This window comes from Protopterus annectens, chromosome 2.part0 (genome assembly GCF_019279795.1).
Source record: "Protopterus annectens isolate FY-2018-M chromosome 2.part0, PAN1.0, whole genome shotgun sequence".
In the NCBI taxonomy this organism is placed as follows: domain Eukaryota; kingdom Metazoa; phylum Chordata; order Ceratodontiformes; family Protopteridae; genus Protopterus; species Protopterus annectens.
Window position 1 is genome coordinate 224,149,188 of NC_056728.1, and position 20,632 is coordinate 224,169,819.

The 20,632-nt window shown below is 45.6% G+C and overlaps 1 protein-coding gene across 1 annotated transcript in view; it reads left to right on the plus strand.

Moving 5' to 3' along the window:
* The window catches only part of SF3B1 (splicing factor 3b subunit 1), a 1,956,191-nt gene that overhangs the window by 682,208 nt on the left and 1,253,351 nt on the right, over nt 1-20,632 (plus strand). The window lies entirely within an intron of this gene.

The window sequence follows — 20,632 nt, forward strand, 5'->3', positions numbered from 1 at the left end:
AATTCTACTCCATGCTGGAAGTCTAAACCTCAAAATGCATTCACCTGAGGCACTCCTTAAAATGAAGAACATTGAGTTCTATGCACTGACAGAGACCTGGTTGAAGGGTCCAGAGAGCATCCCTGCATTACCAGGCTATAATTCATACCACACCTTTTGGCCACCTAACCTGGACTGAAACACTAAAGGCGGAGGTGTGTCCATATTCATTAAGGATATCCACACTTTCAGGCTAGTTGCTCAGCATAATGCATCTGAGATTATCCAAGTGCCACTAACTCTGGGCAAGACCGCAATCCAAATTGTAACTTGCTACAGATCCCCCCACCATGCCCCAGGATTTCTTGATACAGTAGAAAAAATTAAGGTACAACCCAATAGCCTAATAATGGGTGATTTCAACTATCCCACCATTAACTGGGAAAACTAGTCATGTACCAACTCTTTTGCTCGTTTTCTGGAATTAATAAATTCCAACGCCTTGGATCAACTTATCCACACCCACACCAGGGGCAGCAGTATCCTAGACCTGGTCATTAGTAACATGGGCGACCGGTGTTCCACACCAGAGGTAATTTCCTCATTGGTTAGATTCGACCACAAGCTAATCACCCTAGACGTCCACATCCTGCCCCCACCTCCATTAGGGAAACCACCGTAAAAAATTTCTCCGGCAACTTCACGCTTCTTAAGACAGAAGTGGCAAACTTCACGACACCCATGCAGACGGACAATAGCGGTACGACTGCTGAATCCTACACAAATGCACTTTATAAGCACTTACACGAGTGCATGGCTCGTGCTATCCCTAACGGAACCAAGATGCTATCCTCCAAAAAAGAAGCCAATCTGGTGGTTACCTGCCATAAACAAACTCTACAACAGAAGAAAGAAACTATTGCAAAAAAGAGTAAAATCATATGATTGGAGGAACTCCCTGGTCAGCCTCAGTAAGAAGCTGAGATCCCTCATAAAATCCTCCAAAGCTAGCTACGAAAATAAAATCACCAACGATTCTAAAGACAATCACAAAGCATTCTATAGCTATGTCAAGAATCTCAATGGCAACACTCAGATCTGCTCTGAGTTACAGCACAGTGGCACTAAATATACAGAACCAACTGATATTGCCAACATCCTGGCAGATAAGTTCAGTGCTAACTTTACCCCCTCTCACCCCTTAAAGGGCCCATCTCTATACTGAAAGAATGCAAAGTTCCTGTAATCACAGCTGCACAGGTAAAAAACACACTCTGCAAAGTCAAGGTCTCGGCATCCATGGGACCTGACAACATCCCAGGCTGCCTTCTACACAAAGTACAGAATGAACTGGCACCTCACCTAAGCACCATGTTCAATCATAGCCTCACCTCAGACTTTGTGCCCACTGATTGGCACACAGCGACGGTTATCCCACTCCACAAAGGTGGAGCCACCACGGACCCTGGGAATTACTGCCCCATTAGCCTAATGAGCCTGGTCTGCAAGGCCTTGGAACGTCGTATCATGGAACTTATAAACAAAAACATTGGTAATCTCCAAACTCTGGACCCCACCCAGTTCGGGTATGTACAAGTCAGGTCATGTCTCCTAAATCTGATAAGACTTTTTTGAAGCAGTCACCAAAGCCGTAGACGAGGGTAAGGTGATTCACACAGCTTAGCTAGATTTCACCAAGGCTTTTGACACCATCCCCCACTTTGGAATTATAGATAAACTCACTAAACTAGGTATAAATCCCTATGTCACAAGATGGGTTGCCATCTAGCTCACTGACAAGAGCCCACACTGTGAAAGTAGCAGACTCCAGTACGACTTCAGGCTAGTGGAGTACCGCAGGGTTCAGTCCTGGGTCCTCTCCTGTTTTGGTATCTACTTTTCTGAAGTACAGGCTAACACAGTAGGTCTTTAGCTAACTAAGTTCGCAGATGACTGCAAACTCGGAGTCTTAGTCGAAACTCCTAACGATGTGGATATCCTACAAAAGGACCTCACTGAGACAGATGCCTGGTGTCAAAGTCATGGCCTCAAGCTCAATGCCAAAAAGTGCATTGTCCCTCCCCTTTGGTAAACACTCTATGCATGAGCTACCACTTAGGTGATAGTCTACTTAACACTGAAAGTGTGATTAGAGTCCTTGGGACACAGGTGAACAGATGTCTGTCCTTTGATAATCACATCGCCACAGTAGTCAGGAAATCCTTCTACGTGGTACACCTCATCACAAAAGGTTTCTCATCCAGGAAAAGTCGTTGTGTCCTCCTACTCGTCACTCAGACCCATTATAGAGTACAATGCCCCTTTTGGTATGTACCTCACAAGACATCTACAACAACTGGAAAGGCCACAGAAATACCTCACAAAGAGGATTACCTGCCTCAAACAGATACCCTACGCAGACTGTCTCAAAAAACTCCAGCTTTACTTACTATCTCTGCCTAACATACAAAGCTGTGTCAAACGCAGAGCTGTTGGACATGCTCCACTTAAAGAAATCCCAGTCCCTCCAAGCTACACGCTGTAGGGACCTGAACCTTGTCACCACAATAAACAGAACATGCTGGCGGGATAGATTCCTGCCCCAGAGACTTCCCATACTTTGGAACAAACTACCTATGTATATCAAGCAAAGTTATTCATTAGCACTCTTAAAGAAAAATCTTGATGATTAGATTTAAAATAGGACGATCACCCCAGGGATTGCCTCTGGTCTGCTTGACAAGGGCACAGGAATATAATTTTCTTGGGTGGCGAAAGCCAGGGTACCTTTTTGGCTAGGCTTATATAGGCCCTAGGGCCGATAGGCTAGTACCTACCTATGAACCAAGAATGTCCAAATGAAAGGCAGTCAGTCTCTTTGTGTAACAGCTGATGTTCATTGTGGTTCACTGTTGGAGACTTTAAAAAATGCGTTGTCCGGCTCCCAGTAACCCACAGTCGGCCAGAATACCAAAGCCTTGATGTATGATGTCGACTGCCTTCGGCCATAAACCCAATGTGAGGTATAAAGTAAGGCAGCCGACACCATTTCCTCAGTCTTTCTTGCCATGGAGCCCGATGCAGAAGCAATTTGCATGAGTGCCAGTCGGCTGATTACCTTCTTTTGTATTCCAGCTACTTCAGTTGAAGACATCCTCAGCTGAGTACCCTGTTGGTGACCCTCTTTTCTTGCTTTAACGAATGTCAGAGAAAGTTAACTCTTGCCTGTGGAAAACAGATTCCGGACTGTGACTTTCATTCTTACTTGTATCACTTGCTTACGCCTTGAGCACGACGTCCCTAATTGTGATCTCTCTGCTTCTTTTTATCCATGTAACATGCACCGTAGAACTAAATTTTTATATAAGCATTTCGGAGTTTGGCCTAGGTTCATTTGATATGGCGTCTTCTGATCTCCCGACTTCCGATGTTCCTAAGAAGCGCAAGGATAAAGATCGTGACAGGCCCAGGGTCAGGTTAGCTGACGACGTTCCGGTTAAGTTGGTTGTAGGCCCAGCGGTTCTCAGTGAGGCGCTTTGGCAGCCCATGCAGTCCGCGGATGTTCAGCCGCAGTCCTCTGCTGAGACCCTTTCGGAGTCCTCCATGCCACAGGCTTCCACTTTGTCTTCTGACCCTCCATCAGTCGCTACCTTCGATGGGTCCAGAGCTGCTAAGCAGGCCCCAGCTTTTGAGGCCAGTTTTCTTCGGCCTGAGACCAGACCCAGACCGACAACCTCGGTTCAGACTACCGCTGTGGCTAGACCTCCCGAGAGTCCCTCCGGCTTTCTAGCAGACCCTCCAGCTGCAAATTTACCCAAAAGCAGGTGCCAGCCTCCACTAAAATTCCTCAGTAACAGATGATTAAAATGGCTAGTGATCTTTTGACTCTTATTCGGGGCGCTCAACCTCCTCCTTCTAAGAGGGCTAGAGAATTGTACCCTGAAGATGTCCTTCATGGATGCATCTGCAGTCATAACAAATGGGTTGTCCTGTCGTCAGGCAGCCCTTCGGTCGGCCGGATTCCAAAGTCTGGGTCCGGCTTCGGCTGATGTCGCACTTCACCCAATGTCATCTCTGCTGGTCTTCGGGTATAAAGGCATCAGCCGACGCCATTTTCTTCAGTCTTTCTTGCCGCGTGGCGCCCGAAGCAGAAGCTGTTCGCAAGTGCCGGTCGGTCAGATCCAGAGATTCCTACTACCGAATACTACTTCGAAGACTTCTAAAAAGCTAAGTACCCCGTTGGGGACTTTTTCTTGCCTCAGCCGATGTCAGAAAAAGTAAATAATTGTTTAACTTGTGGGAAACAAATACTTCATAAAGATTTCCACTCTTACTGTCTACCTTGTTTAGGCCCAGACCACGACGTAGCTGCCTGTTTAGCTTGTTCTTCCTTCAACCGACGAACGCTTAGGCGTCGGTCGGAGTTTGCTGAACAGTTTTTCGGCTCAGATTTTGCGTACATTATGCCGTCGGATCATCCGACTACCCAAATAATTAAAAAACGCAAAGAAAAAGACCGACACTCGCGGTCCGCGGTTTCGGCCGAAACCACGGATAAGCAAACCGCGAGTGTCTCGGTTTCGGCCGAAACCGAGAAAACCGGTCAATCCTCAGCCGAATCCATGACTACTACCGAGGCTCCTGCTATTTTAGTTGAATCGGCCTCTGAAACTTTGCCTACTACTGTGGCCTCTAGTGATTTATCTAACACCATCCCTTTGGATGTTTCTACCCCAGCACGTGGTGCTGCTAGGCCTCCTGCAGCCATGTCTATCAAGGCCTTTGCCAGGGCCAAAGCAGCCAAAACTGCTAAAACAGTTCCTGCTAAGGCCCCCTCACACAGACACCCTTCTAGCTCTCAAATGCTTACTCTGGCAGAGGATTTGATTTCCTTAATTAGGGGATCCCAATCACACCCAGACAGGGCCTCTCAGCCTCCAGAAAAGAGACCTAGGACAGAGCCACCCCAGCAGGAGTGCTCTGATGATCCTTCGGAGGACTCAGACACTACAGACCAGCCAGAGGCTCCTTTGTCCACTTATGAAGACTCCGATGCTGATGAATCCATTCCATCGGCCTCACCTCCAGAGGAATTCTCTTTTGGGGAAACCTTACATGCCATGAGAGAGCAATTCCAATGGCAAGAACAAGATTTCTCAGGCTCAAGAAAAAGGCTTAGAACCTTTCTGCACCTACCACAACATAGGCCCTTAGCTATACCTCCAGTTTTGCCTGTGGTGGATGATGCATTTAATGATGTTTGCACTGCACCTGATTCCTTACCACCAGCCCCTGCCAAACCAGACAGATTTTACAGGGTACCTAACACTCATCACCACCTTTTCAAGGCCCCACTTGCAGATCCTGAGCCTATATCCCAGGGGCCTAAGGCAGTAGCTTCTACCTCTACAAAAAACCCTCTCCCTTCTGAAAGGGAAGCCAGGTCATTAGACAGATGGGGCAAAAAAGTCTACACCTCTGCCACTCTCTCAGCTAGAGCTTTAAACTATCAGTTTCACATGATCCAATACCAAGAGTTTATGCTTGATCAGTTGACTAAGAAAGTTTCTTCTGAAGAACCTTTAGATAAGAAATATGTTTTAGAAATGGTGAATAACATACAGCAGGTTAGTAACCATTCTTTGAAATGTGGCTATGATGCACTGGAGGCTTCATTTAGATCAGCCATGACTGGCACAGTGATAAGAAGGCATGCATGGCTGAAAGAGCAGGTCCTGTCGGATCATGTAAAAGCAAAGCTGTTAGATGCTCCTATGGATAAGGACAGTCTATTTGGTACCTCTGCTCAACAAGTAATGAAGAAAATGGAAGAGAAGGCAAAATCTGTTCAAACAGTTAAGGATTTCTTACAGGTTCAGCCCCCTCGGTTTAGCAGAAATTGGCCTGCCAAAAATTGGTCCTTTCCAGACTCCTCAAAGACCCAAAGAGGCAGGTATAGACGCGCTAGAGGCAGAAACCAATCCAGAGGAAGTGCCTACAGAGGACGACAGTGGCAAGGTAATAACCAGCGAGGCACTGACACAACCACTGCCACTACAACAGGACAATCACAGTGACTTGGCCCTGACACCGCCTACCAGAGAGCAAATAGCAGCACCTTTAGGCGGAAAGTTAGCCTTATTTTCACAAAACTGGCACTATATCACAAAAGACAAGTGGATTTTAAAAACCATAGACCAAGGCTACAGGTTCCACTTCCACACCTTACCAGTAAAAAGAGGAATGCCAAACTTACCTCCAACTCAAAAAGCAGAAGCTCTAAACTAGGTAACTCAGCTAACCAACATGAGAGCTGTGGAGAGGGTACCAGTAAATCAACAGGGCAAAGGATTTTACTCCAGACTCTTTCTAGTCCCAAGAAAAGAAAAAACTTGGAGACCCATTCTCGATCTGTCCGTCTTAAACACATACATCATCGTTCCAAAATTCAAAGTGCTGACCTTACAGCAACTTCTTCCCATGCTGGGCAAGGAGTGTTGGCTGGTGACTCTAGATCTCAAGGAGGCATACCTGCACGTCCCCATACGACCAATTTGCAGAAGATACCTCAGATTCCTTGCAGGATCAGAGCATTATCAATTCTCAGCATTGCCCTTTGGCTTATCTACTGCGCCCAGAGTATTCACAAAATGCCTGGCATCAGTAATCGCTCATTGCAGGCTACAATGAATCCAAATCTATCCATACCTGGACGACTGCCTGCTACAAGCGGACAACAAAGACAAGCTGACAACAGATTTACAAAGGGTCATTTGCTTGCTACAAGCCCTGGGATACACAGTCAATTTAAAAAAGTCAAGGCTGATCCCATCCCAGACAAGAACCTTCTTGGGTGCAGAATTGGACACAGTAAAACAAATGGCATTCCTGACTGCAGAAAAACAAGAACAACTTCCTCTTTACTTCTTGGCATTAACAAAGCAGAAAAAACTAACAGCAAGAAAAGTACTGCAGGCCTTGGGATTCATGGCATCATGCATAATCCTGATTCCTCATGCCAGACTGCATATGAGAAAGCTACAGTGGTACCTAAAAAACTTATGGTCTCAACACAGACACAGCTTAGAAACCGAAATCCCACTAATCCCATGCCTGAAACAAGAATTCCTATGGTGGGCCCAAGCATGCCAGGCAAACCTAGGCTTGCCCTTCAGCAAAGGTCAAGCAAACCAGACCATCACAACGGACGCCTCAGACCTAGGCTGGGGGGCACACATGTTGGACAAATGCATACAAGGATTGTGGACTCCAGACCAGCTGCACCTGCACATAAACCAAAAAGAAATGCTGGCAGTACAACTAGCAATCCAGAAATTCAAACCTTTCCTCATGGAAGGCCATTTATTGATAAGGACAGACAACACCACAGTCATGTGGTACATCAACAAGCAAGGGGGCACTCATTCTTACCCCCTATGCAGAATGACTCTGGACCTTTGGAACATGGCTCTGAGCTACAACATCCAGTTACAGGCAACCATCGTGCCAGGAAAAGAAAATACCCTAGCAGATATGTTAAGTAGAACCACCTCGGATGCTCACGAATGGATGCTGCACCCGGACATCTTCAAGGACATCACAAGAAAATGGGGAATGCCACAAATAGACCTGTTCGCATCCCCACTCAACCACCAGCTCAGGAAATTCTGCACAAGGACGTTTCACCCTCTTGCATGGAAGGTGGACTCCCTTTCTTTCAGTTGGAAAGGTCTGACAGCATATGCATTCCCACCTCTTCCTTTGATGCACAAGGTACTACTGAAAATCAAAGAGGAACAACCAAGGATAATTCTGATAGCTCCGAATTGGCCAAGACAACACTGGTATCCCCTGCTGAGGAGCATGTCTCAGGGGAGAATGTGGTCAATACCCCTGATGCCTTTGATGTTAACTCAGAACAACTACAACATCCTGCATCCAAACCTAAAAACCTTACAACTGACTGCCTGGAACATCATTTAAGAGCAACTAACCCAGACTTATCCCAAAGGGTGAAAGACATTATACTTGAAGCCCGCAGACCTTCAACAAGAAGGAACTATGCAGGAAAATGGAAAAGGTTTGCCACTTGGAGTGCTGAAAGAGGAAAAGAGGTGTCAAACATAGACATTGCTAACATCCTGGAGTACTTGGCAGAGCTTCTACACACAGGCCTGTCCTATTCCTCCATCAAGATACATGCTTCAGCTATTTCTGCAGAATACAGCTTTGATCCACCTGTCTTCTCGCACCCTCTACTCAGGCAATTCCTCAGAGGGATCAAGAATGTAAAACCTCCTAGGAAACCACCACTACCAGCATGGGACTTAAATTTTGTACTAGAAAAATTGACACTCCCTCCATTTGAACCAGCAGGAACAGCGGATCTTCAACACCTATCATGGAAAACTGCTTTCCTTCTGGCAATTACTTCAGCAAGAAGGGTTTCAGAACTCCAGGCCTTAATGGCAGTACAACCCTTCCTGATCTTCCATCAAGATAGAGTCTCCATGAGAACTAATCCTACATTTATGCCAAAGGTGGTATCCAGAGTGTCCTTAAACCAGGCAATCCACCTACCTACCTTCTTTCCCAACCCACAGAACAGGGGGGAAAGGCTACTGCATACTTTGGATGTACATAGACAGTTACGCTACTACCTGGACAGAACCAAAGGTAACAGAAAAGCTGACCAGCTGTTAGTGGCCTATGCGCCAGGAAGGGAAGGAAAAGCAATTTCCAAACAGACAATCTCCAAATGGATAGGAAATTGCATCAGATTCTGTTACTCCTACCATGGAAAACCAATGCCACAGAACATAAGACCTCATTCAACAAGAGCTACAGCCACTACCACAGCTTTCTTACGAGGAGTGGCAACCAAGGACATTATTGAGGCGGCTACTTGGACCTCCGTGCATACATTTGCCAAGCATTACAATTTACCTCTATATTCTAGATCCCGAGCAGGGTTTGCCACTGCTGTACTGCAAGGGATCCTAACTACACCATAATTCTTTTTCTTCCTCCACCCCTAGTTTAGCTATGGTATTCTACCCATTTGTTATGACTGCAGATGCATCCATGAAGGACATAGTACAGTTTTGTACCTACCATAAATGTAGATGTCCGAACTGGATAGCATCTGCAGTCAGGATTACCCACCCTCCTTCCCCTCTGCGGTACTCCTAGGGTATTTACACTCCTAATAGCTATCTGGGGGGGGGAGTCTCTTATGGTGTATTTGTTTGTATATATGTACATACATGCTTATTTTTTGTATTTGCCTTCTACCTTGTCTACATACATTGGCATTTATCCAAATTTAGCCTTCCAAGAGGGCAACTGGCATCTGGGGCAAGAAACACTGAAGAAAATGGCGTTGGCTGATGCCTTTATACCCGAAGACCAGCAGAGATGACGTCGGGTGAAGTGCGACATCAGCCGAAGCCGGACCCAGACTTTGGAATCCGGCCGACCGAAGGGCTGCCTGACGACAGGACAACCCATTTGTTATGACTGCAGATGCTATCCAGTTCGGACATCTACATTTATGGTAGGTACAAAACTGTACTTTTCGTCTCCCTCAGGTTCTGATGTTTCCAGCAATTCTGCTGATGAAGTGGAAGACTGTCAACATTATTCTGGTTTTGAGAATTCTGATGCAGAAGAATCTATTCCTTCTGCCTCTCCTCCAGAAGATCTTTCTTTTGGAGATACTCTGAATACTGTTAGAGAGCATTTCAAGTGGGAGAGTCAGGACTGTCCTCAGTCTAAGTATTAGGGAGTTCTTGGATTTACCACAGCATAAGCCTCTGGCTGTCCCTCCGGTGTTGGAAGTAGTTAATGTTTTCATGGAGAATTCTTTGACTCCTAAGTCTGTTCCTCCTGCTCCCAGGAAACTTGACAGGTATTTTAGAGTTCCTGATTCTCATCAGTTTCTTTTTAGGAATCGTACTGCTGATCCAGAGACTATTTCTCAGGGCCCTAAAGGTGTTAAGGCCACAGTTACAAAAAATCCTGTTCCCTCTGATAGAGAATCTAGGGCCTTGGACAGGTGGGGAAAAAGGTTTATACCTCTGCCACCCTTGCCATTAGGTCTGTTAATTGTCTTTTTCATATGCTTAAGTTTCAGCAGCATACATTGGAGGCTATTAAGGCTAAAATTGCTAGTGTTCCTTCCCTGCCGGAGAGTAAGGATGTGTAATATTTTTTTAATTCTGTCACTCTTGTGACTATAAACATTCTTTACACTGTGGTTTTGACAGTTCGGAGGCTGCTTGCAGGGCAGCAGCCACTGGATCTGTTATCAGAAGACATGCTTGGCTCAGGGGAACATACCCTTTCTGAGCTTAAGTCTAAGTTACTGGATGTACCTTTGCATAAGGACCATCTTTTTGGAAACTAAGCAGAAGAAGTCTTGAAAAGATTGGAGGATAAAGCTAAATCTATGCAAACTGTTAAAGATTTTCTGCAAGTTCAGCCTCCTTGTTTTAGGAGGCGTTACCCTTCTAAGAATTGGACTTTTCCAGATCCCAGTAAACAGGGACGCACTAGGTCTAGGGGTTTTAGGTCGTTTAGGGGAAAGATCTCTACTCCTCAAAAGACTAAACAATGGCATGCTTCCTCTTCAAAATCTGGGAGTTCTAAGCAACTTTCCCAAAGTAAGCAGTCTGTGACTCAGCCCTCCCCTGCTTGCCCCTGCTGGCCCAGGGTTGCCTTTGGGGGGAAGGTTGGCCAGTTTTGCAGACATTTGGTCCATCATCACAGATGACAAATGGGTACTCAAAATAGTATTTCAGGGCTACAAGTTTTCTTTTCACACTTTCCCTGTTCACCAAGGATACTCAGATATTCCTCCAAATCAGATGGCAAAAGCAGAAAAGCAACTTTCTTCCTTGGTGAACCTGGGAGCAATATAGCCAGTTCTTGTACTTCATGTAGGCCAAGGTTTCTACTCAAGACTTTTTCTGGTTCCCAAAAAAGGGAGCACTTGGCACCCCATTCTGGACTTGTCCATACTGAATACTTTTCTGGTAATTCCCAAATTCAAAATGCTCACTCTTCAGCAGTTGCTGCCAATGCTGGCCAAGGATTCCTGACTGGTGACTTTGGATCTCAAAGAAGCTTATCTGCACTTACCACTTTGGGAAAGTTGCAAGCAGTACCTTCATTTCAGAGCTTGAAAGCAACACTACCAATTCTCTGCACTGCCCTTTGGCTTATCTACTGCTCCCAGAGTTTTTACAAAATGCCTGGCTCCAGTCATTGCTTTTTGCAGGCAGAGAAGCATTCATATTTACCCTTACTTGGGCGAATGCCTTCTTCAAGCAAACTCTTCAGAAGAATTTCTAAAGGATTTGGATTTTGTAAGGAACCTTCTCACCTCTTTGTCTACACTCTCAACGAAAGGAAGTCAAGAATGGTACCCACAAGGGAGATTGTATTCCTGGGAGCGAGTCTGAATACAGCTGCCCTGATGGTATTCCTCCTTCGAGAAACAAATGCAGCTTTCGACTTACTTCAAGGATTTGGCAAGCATGACCCAGCTCTCTGCAGCGCAATTCCTGCAAGCCCTGGGATTCATGGCTTCATCTATTGTGATGATTCCAAATGCCAAACTGCATATGAGGAAAATAGTCATACCTCAAGAACCTTTGGTGGACTTGATACTTCCTCTGATTCCCTGTCTGCAGACAGAGTTTCTTTGGTGGGAGACAGCTTGTTCACAGAACAAAGGCCTGCCTTTTCAACCACCTCCTGCAAGCATGACTGTCACCGCAGATGCCTCAGACTACGCTTGGGGAGTGCATCTAGATGGCAGATGCATACAGGGGACTAGGCAGCAACCAACAGATTTACCTGCACATAAATCTGAAAGAATTGATAGCAGTCCCGCAGGCCTTACTGGCTTTCAAGCATCTTCTTTCTCCTGGAACTCTTCTAGTTAGGGCAGACAACACCACAGTCATGTGGTACATCAACAAGCAGGGAGGGACTCGCTCTTTTACACCCTGTGCAGACACAGCATGATTCTTGGTCCATAGCAGCCTGCATGGGGCCTACATCTGATAGCTCAGTTTCTTCCAGGCAGACTCATCACCTTGGCAGATTGGTTGAGCAGGCAGGTCCTTCATCCTCACGAGTGGCAACTGAACAAGACCATCTTCTATTGCAATATTCAGCGTTTGGGTTCTCCCCAGATGGATCTCTTCTCATCTCCAAACAACCATCTTTTTCCAGTCTTTTGCACCAGGGAACATCATGACGAAGCCTGGAGAATGGATGCTCTGTCCTTCCCCTGGACACAGCTTTCAATATATGCCTTCCCTCCTCTGCCTCTTCTTCCCAGAATGCTTTTGAAGATAAGGGACGAAAAACCAAGAACCATCATCATAGCTCCAGACTAGCCCAGACAGCATTGGTATCCACTGCTTCTCAGTCTCGCCCAGTCTCAGCCTTGACTTCTTCTCCTGATACCAGATCTCTTGGTTCAAGAAGAGGGAACATTTCTACAGCCTCATCTTTTGACTCTGCATTTGGCAGCCTGGCTCATAGTAGAAATCTTATCTCAACAGGTGGTTGAGGTTCTTTGTGAGGCCAGGAGACCTAGAACTAGGAAGTCTTACGCAGATAAAATGGAAAATATTCTGTATTTGGATGCAAGTTAGAGGGGAAGACTCTTCTCAGCCATCTCTTCCTCTTATTCTTGATTACATGGCAGGCTTGCTTAATGGTGAGCTTTCCTTTTTTTTCAGTCAAGATTCATGCCTCAGCGATTTCTGCTTATTGTTCCTTTGAACAACCCATCTTCTCACATCCTTTGATGAAGCTGTTCCTCAGGGGGGTTAGCAATTTAAAACCTCCCAGAAGGGCACCTACTCCTGCTTGGGATCTTAATTTTGTGCTTGAAAAACTTACTCTGCCTCCTTTTGAACCAGCTGCTTCAGCAGATTTAAGGTTTCATTCCTGGAAAACTACTTTTCTTTTGGTCATTACTTCAGCTAGAAGAGTTTCTGAGCTGCAGGCCTTAATGGCAGTAGAGCCTTTTATCATCTTCCATGCGGATAGGGTTTCCCATCGAACCAATCCTTCCTTTATGCCTAAGGTGGTTTCTAGCTTAACTCTTAATCTATCCACCTGCCTACCTTCTTTCCTAAAGCTCAGAGTAGAGGATAGACAGCTTCAATTTTATTTGGACAGGACTAAAACCTTTTGGACGTCTGACCAGTTGGTCAGTTTTGCATCTGGAGCTCAGGGGAAAGCTATTTCTAAACAGACATTTTCTAAATAAATTGCCCATTTATTCACTTTTGTTACTTACAGCCTGGGAAGGTTCCTCCACAGATTATCAGGACCCATTCTACTAGAGCAAATTCCACCTTAGCAGCTTTTTTGAGAGGTGTACCTACTAAGGACATCCTGGAAGCAGCTACTTGGACTTTTGTTCACACTTTCACAAAGCATTACAATTTACCTTGGTTTTCTAAATCAAGGGCTGGTTTTGCCACTGCAGTGTTGCAGAGCATCCTTACCAACCTTTAAATAGTGGGTATTCCTCCTCCCTTTTTGCTTTGGGAATCAACCCGTTTTGTAAGGACTGCAACAGTGAAACATGAATGTAGTACAGTTGTGTACACTTACCATAAATGTAGATATTCAAGTGTATGTTGAAGTCCTGGTTCCCCCCCTCCATCCCCCATTTTTTCCCCTAAGGCACAGACTATCTGTTTATTTTGTATGGTGTATTTCCAGGGTCTAGCCTTCTTGGGGGCTCCTGACAGTTATGGCAAGAAAAACTGAGGAAATGTTGGCTGCCTTCCTTTATACCAGACATCCTGACGTCAGGTTTACGGCTAAAGGCAGCCGACGTCATATACCAAGGCTTTGGTATTCTGGCCGACTGTGGGCTGCCGGGAGCTGGATAACCCATTTTGTAAGGACTGCAACAGTGAATACACTCTGACATCTACATTTATGGTAAGTGTACACAACTGTACTTTCCAAGTTATCGGGTAGTTCATGTGACTCATCCAACAAATTGTTGGTGGAACAGTACCCCACTGTCATGAAAGGATTTTCCATTCTCCTGTTGCATTCTTGTTCAAACCTCTCCTAAGGTTTAGAGGGTGCCTCGCCACCGCGAACATGATTAAACCCGGTCCACATTCTGATCCCCAGAATGAGTGATGTAATTCTCCATGGCTCGTTGTGTCGATTCTGTACCATCATCTCGAAAAATTCACAGCAAGCTGTACAAAGGATGTCGTCCTGTTCTCATGTTGCAGTATTCTCAACACTTAGGTTCTCCTCCCTTGCTACCCGAACAGCCAGCCAATATACAAAAGTTTGTAGTCACTGCTTCGTACATGGGATGTCTGATGTTTGCTTCGGGAACAGGGGCCATAAAAGTGATATCTGCAACTTCCAAACCTCAGAACTTCTCTGCCACCAGTCAAATGTCAGCTGTTCCTGCCTTACCAGCTGTCAGATCGAAAATTCTCAGAGAAGTACCCTGCTGGGGGAAGTTTGTTTCTTTTGGTCACTGCTTCGTGTGTAAGTTCATGTCATCCAGGAAGGGAAAGTGTAGGTGCGGTCCTCGGATCCCTCATAAAGACACCCACAAAATTTGCCTTTTTTTGTGTTGGGCCTACACATGACCATGAGTTCTGCTCCATCTGCCAGGCCTTCGTTTTGAAAATGCTACGCAGTCGTCTGCATGCATTAAACATTTACCTCAAGAGCCAGCACCTTAAGTGCTCTGCTTTGGGAATAGCAGGACCGTCCAGTCAGCCCATCAAGCCGCCTAAGAAAAAGTCCAAGGTTATTAGGCCTCAGTCTGTATCTGCATGTCCTCCACCAGATGTCCCTCTTGTGGCTGTTAGCCTGGAGGAATGCTTGATTGCTGCCAGTACGGGTATAGTGGGTACCAGTGTGGAAACTATAGATAGCACATTTTCGGAGGTAAGGCAGATGTCGGCTTCCGGTGGTGAGGGGGCATTTTGGTTCATACTGGCTTCTCAGACGGATCCCTCCACTACTTCACAGGCTTCCGAATCCAGGCCTACCTTGGCTCCGACGCCTGCTAGGCCCCCCCCCCCCAAAGATAAAAGGAAACCCGTTTCCCCAACAATTCAGAGTCAGCCAGATTGGCAGGCTTTTTCACAAAGCCTGTTTAATGCCTTTATGGCACTGAGACCTGCTTACACCTTTAACCTCCCCTGGGCCACCTTCTGTTATGAGTCCTAGGCCTCAGGCCATGGAGCCTTCCCAGACTGAAGCTGAAGAATCCACTGACTCTTCTTCAGAGGATTCCCTCTCCTATGTTTCATAAATGACATCTCCCCTTGGCATTCCCTCTGTTTCATAAATGCCGTCTCACCTTGGCTGTGCCTCCCCTGAAGAAGAATCTGCAAAAACAGATTCCCCAGGCAAGTACCTTACCTTTGGGGAGACCATTTCAAAGATGAGGGAGCATTTCAAATGGAATTCCTCTGAAATGACTGAAGTACAGAAGAGTTGTTACAAACTTCTTCAGATGGGCTCCCCTGCCCCTTCAGCTATTCCTGTTGTACTACCTGTATTTCTGGATGCTTTTAATGCAGCATCAATCAACCCAGACTCTAAGCCTCCTGCTCCACATAGGCCTGACAGATTCTACGGTGTCCCTGAGGGGTCCAAATTCTTGGTTAAGTGCCCTGCAGCAGACCCTGGCACTCTCGTGTCAGCTGGTAAAGCCTCCAAGCTCCTTCCATCCTTCTCACTTCTCCACACAGACAGACAGTAAGGCCATGGAACACCTTGGAAAAAAGTCTATACTTTATCTAACCTGGCATTTAGGGCAGTAAATTACCAAGCCACATGTCCAAATATGCCCTAGCCCTTTTAGGACAGGCCACAAAACTTCAGTGAAGGGCCAGTCTCCCCAGCCAAAGCTCAGTTATCCAGCCTTGTGTTTTTATCTTCACAGGTCTTAATGCACTCCATTAAGTGCAGTTATGATGCAGCCGAAGCCAATGCTGATGTTCATCGTGTTACACTGCTGCAGTCATTACACTTGGGTTATCCTGCCGTCAGGCAGTCCCGCAGTTGGCCAGAGTTCCAAAGTCTTGGTCCGGCGTCTGTTGCTGTCGCTTCTTCCCTGACGTCAGTGCGCCAGGGGTACATAAGATGCATCCGATGCCATTTTTTTCAGTCTTTCTTGCCGCGCGGTGCCCGAAGCAGAAGCAGTTCACAAGTGCCGGTCGGCCGACTCCTGAGATTTTCAAAGTCGAATTTCATATCCAAAGTCTTCAATAAAGTTAAGTACCCCGTTGGGGAAACTTTTTTCTTGCCTCAGACCGATGTCAGAAAAAGTTAATAATTGTATTTCTTGTGGGAAGCAAATACCTCATAAGGACTTCCAGTCTTACCGTATTCCATGCCTAGGCCCTGATCACGACGTCACTAGTTGTCGGTTTTGTGCTAGATTTAACAAACGCACTATAAAAACGCACTATAAAAAGACGTTTTGATTTTGCTTTGCACTACTTTGGCCGAAGGTTCAATTATACTATGCTGTCGGATCAACTGACAACCGCAATACCGGAAAAACGCAAGGACAAGGATAAAGACAGGCATCCGAGGTCCAAAACCAACGACGAAACCTCTTCTAGGCCAGTCGCCGGTTCTCAGTGAGGCGCTTTCGCAGCCCCTGACACCCACTACCTCAGAGCCACAGGCTGCCTCCGACTCCCACGTGGAGACAACTAGGCCTCTGGAAACTCAAGGTATTGGGCCTACGGAAACTAATCCCTCAGATGGGTCCGGAGCTGCTGAGCAGGCATCTGCTTCTGAGGGCGTTTTCAGACCTTCACAATCAATTTGCCATTAAAACAACAGCCAAGACAAAAGTACCATTAAAGACAAAGAAACAAGTACAGCATTCTCCTGGACAGTCCCCCATGCCTAATATACAGATGCTTAAAATGGCTGAAGACCTCATTACTCTAATCAGGGGTTCCCATCCCCCTCCTGTGAAAAGGGCTAGGGCAGGATACTGACTATGATTCCTCTGATCAGGTTTCCATTTCCTCTTCAGACTAGGGATACTCTCTACCCCCCTATGAGGACTCTGATGCTAAAGAATCTATCCCTTCAGCCTCTCCTCCTGAGGATTATTCTTTTGGGGAAACTTTACATACCATGAGGGAGCATTTCCATTGGAAAGTCAGGATTAATCAGAATCCAAGAAAAAGGCTCAGGGATTTCCTTTTATTGCCTCAGCACAGGCCCCTGGCTATTCCGCCTGTGCTAGATATTGTGGGTGATGTGTTCTCTGAATCCAGCTTATCTCCTGATTCTTTGCCCCCTGCACCAGTTAAGCCAGATAGGTATTATAGAGTCCCTGACTCTCACAAGTTTCTTTATAAAAATCCTTCTGCTGATCCAGAAACTATTTCCCAGGGTCCAAAAGGGGGTTAAGGCTTCCATTGCAAAAAATCCAGTACCCTCTGACAGAGATTGCAGAGCTTTGGATAGATGGGGGAAGAAAGTATACACTTCTGCAACTTTAACAATAAGAGCTTTAAATTGCCAGTTTCACATGCTTAAGTACCAACAATATTTAATGGCTCAGTTAAAACAGAAAATGCTTGCGAGCTCAGAAGCTCCTGGTTGTAAAGAAATGCAGGATTTATTGCATGCAGTTGAACAGGTGGGAAAACATACTCTGCAATGTGGTTTTGATTCTTTAGAGGCCTCTTGTAGAGCCGCAGTTACAGGTTTGGTGATTCGAAGACGTGCTTGGTTAAAAGAACAGAGTTTACCTGATCATGTTAAGGCAAAATTATTGGACGCTCCTTTACAGCATACCACCTTGTTTGGTGTTAAGGCAGAAGAGGTGTTAAAGAAAATGGAGGATAAAGTTAAATCTATGCAAACAGTCAAGGATTTCTTACAGGTACAGCCACCTTGATTTAGCAGAAATTGACCAACAAAGAATTGGTCCTTTCCAGTGTCAGGCCACAGAGGCGCAGATACAGACACCCAAGAGGCAGATCTCAACCCCAAGGCTCAAACAGATGACAGTGGGGCACCTCAACCCCAAAAGGAGGTGAGGACAAGTCTCAACCTTACAGGAAACAGTCACAATGACTTTCCCTTCAGCCAAGCACTTCCCTTTTGGAAGCCCCCTTAGGGGGAAAACTAGCACTTTTTTCTCAAAATTGGCAAACAATCACCCAAGACAAATGGGTTCTGAATATTGTGTCTCAAGGTTACAGGTTTCACTGTCATACTTTACCAAGGCTAAAAGGAATGCCAGACCTGCTACAAAATCAATGGGCAGAGGCACAAAAACAAATTTCAGCCCTCATGGACATGAGAGCTATTCAAAAAGTACCACAACAGAAACAAGGGCAAGGATTTTACTCAAGACTCTTCCTGGTCCCCAGAAAGGACAAGGCCTGGAGGCCCATACTAGACCTTTCAATTCTAAATACTTACCTGGATATTCCGAAATTCAAAATGTTGACATTACAGCAGCTTCTTCCCATGCTGGGCAAGAAGGCTTGGCTTGTTACTCTGGACATCAAAGAGGCATACAAAATTGCAGAAGATACCTCAGATTCAAAGCTGGTACAATGCACTACCAATTCTCTGCACTGCCCTTTGGCTTATCTACTGTGCCCAGGGTCTTCACAAAGTGCCTGGCACCAGCAATTGCATTTTGCAGACAAAAAGGAATTCAAATATATCCATACCTGAACGACTGCCTCATTCAAGCAGAGACAAAGGACATTCTTCTACAGCATCTGGCATTTGTAAAAAGGTTGCTAAGTTCTCTAGGGTACACAGTAAATGAAAAGAAGTTAAAACTAGTGCCCTCACAACAGATTATATTCCTGGGTGCCAGCTTAAATACAACGGCCCAAATGGCTTACCTCACGCCAGACAAACAAGTTCAACTAACTCAATATTTTCAATTACTGGCAAAAAAAAAAAAAAAAGTCGCATCTCCCTGCAAGAAAAATTCTGCAGGCCCTGGGATACATGGCATCCTGCATACTACTAATACCATATGCCAGACTGCATATGAGGAAATTACAGTGGTACCTAAAACGTGTTTGGACTCAACACACTCACAGTTTAGAAGCAGTAATACCAATGATTCCCTGCCTACAACAGGAGTTAGGATGGTGGGCACAGGCATGTCACCTAAACAAGGGTCAGCCTTTTACCCTACCCACAACCAGGCAGACTCTAACAACAGATGCTTCGGATTATGCCTGGGGAGCACACATGGCAAGAAAATGCATTCAGGGCAAGTGGACCACAGACCAGATGCATCTTCATATCAATCAAAAAGAGATGTTGGCTGTTCAAAATGCCCCAACAGCTTTCAAGGACCTTCTGCATCCAGGACAACTATTGTTAAAGACAGACAACACCACAGTAATGTGGTACATAAGCAAGGGGGCACTCATTCTTATCCCCTATGCAGGCAAGCCATGACCTTGTGGAACACAGCTGTAACGTATCAAGTTCACCTGCAATCACAATTCCTGCCAGGAAAGAAAAATACTCTGGCAGACGATCTCAGCAGAAATATCATGGACCCTCACGAATGGAAATTGAATCCACAAATCTTCAGCATGGTAACGCTAAAATGGGGATGCCCAGACACAGATCTTTTTACCTCCCCACTGAATTGCCAACTACAAAAATTCTGCACAAGGACTTATCACAAACAAGCGTGGAAAGTGGATGCTCTTTTGTTCAGCTGGAAAAACCTAAAAGTTTATGCCTTCCCACCACTGCCTCTCCTTTCAAAGGTACTCCTAAAAGCCAGACAAGAAAAACCACAGATGATCCTAATTGCTCCAGACTGGCCACGCCAGCACTGGTACCCTATCTTAAGGAACTTAGCTCAAGGCCCACCATGGATTTTGCCTCAAATTCCACACCTTCTTACTCAACAAAACAATCAGATCTTGCACAGTCAGCTCAAAACCCTAAACCTGGCTGCATGGCAGATTCATTAGTCAAACAGGCAACATCTCTGTAAAGCTGTTATGGATGTCATTTTGGAGGCCAGGAGGCCTAGCACCAGGAAAGCTTACTCAGAAAAATGGAAGAAATTCTGCGCCTGGAACCAGGCTCAAAGCCTTGACCCTCTTGTTCCAAAAATTCCTCAGATTTTACAATACTTAACTGAGATGCTGGACAGAGGCCTATCCTTCTCATCAATTAAGATCCACGCCTCTGCCATTTCAGCACATTACAACACGGATCCTCCTTTATTCTCTCATCCCTTGCTAAAGCAGTACCTCAGAGGGGCTAAAAAACATAAGACCCCCCCGGAGAGCACCAACACCAACTTGGGACCTCAATTTCGTTTTGGAAAAACTAACTCTCCCACCTTTTGAACCAGCCAATACAGCAGATCTAAAATTTTTATCATGGAAAACAGCTCTGCTCCTGGCAGTAACTTCAGCACAAAGCGTCTCAGAGCTACAGGCATTAATGGCAGTGGAACCTTTTATAATTTTTCATCAGGACAGGGTTTCTTTAAGGAGAAACCCTACTTTTATGCCAAAGGTGGTATCTAGTGTGTCTCTTAACCAAACCATCCATTTGCCAACTTTTTATTCAAACCCCCAGAATAAAGGGG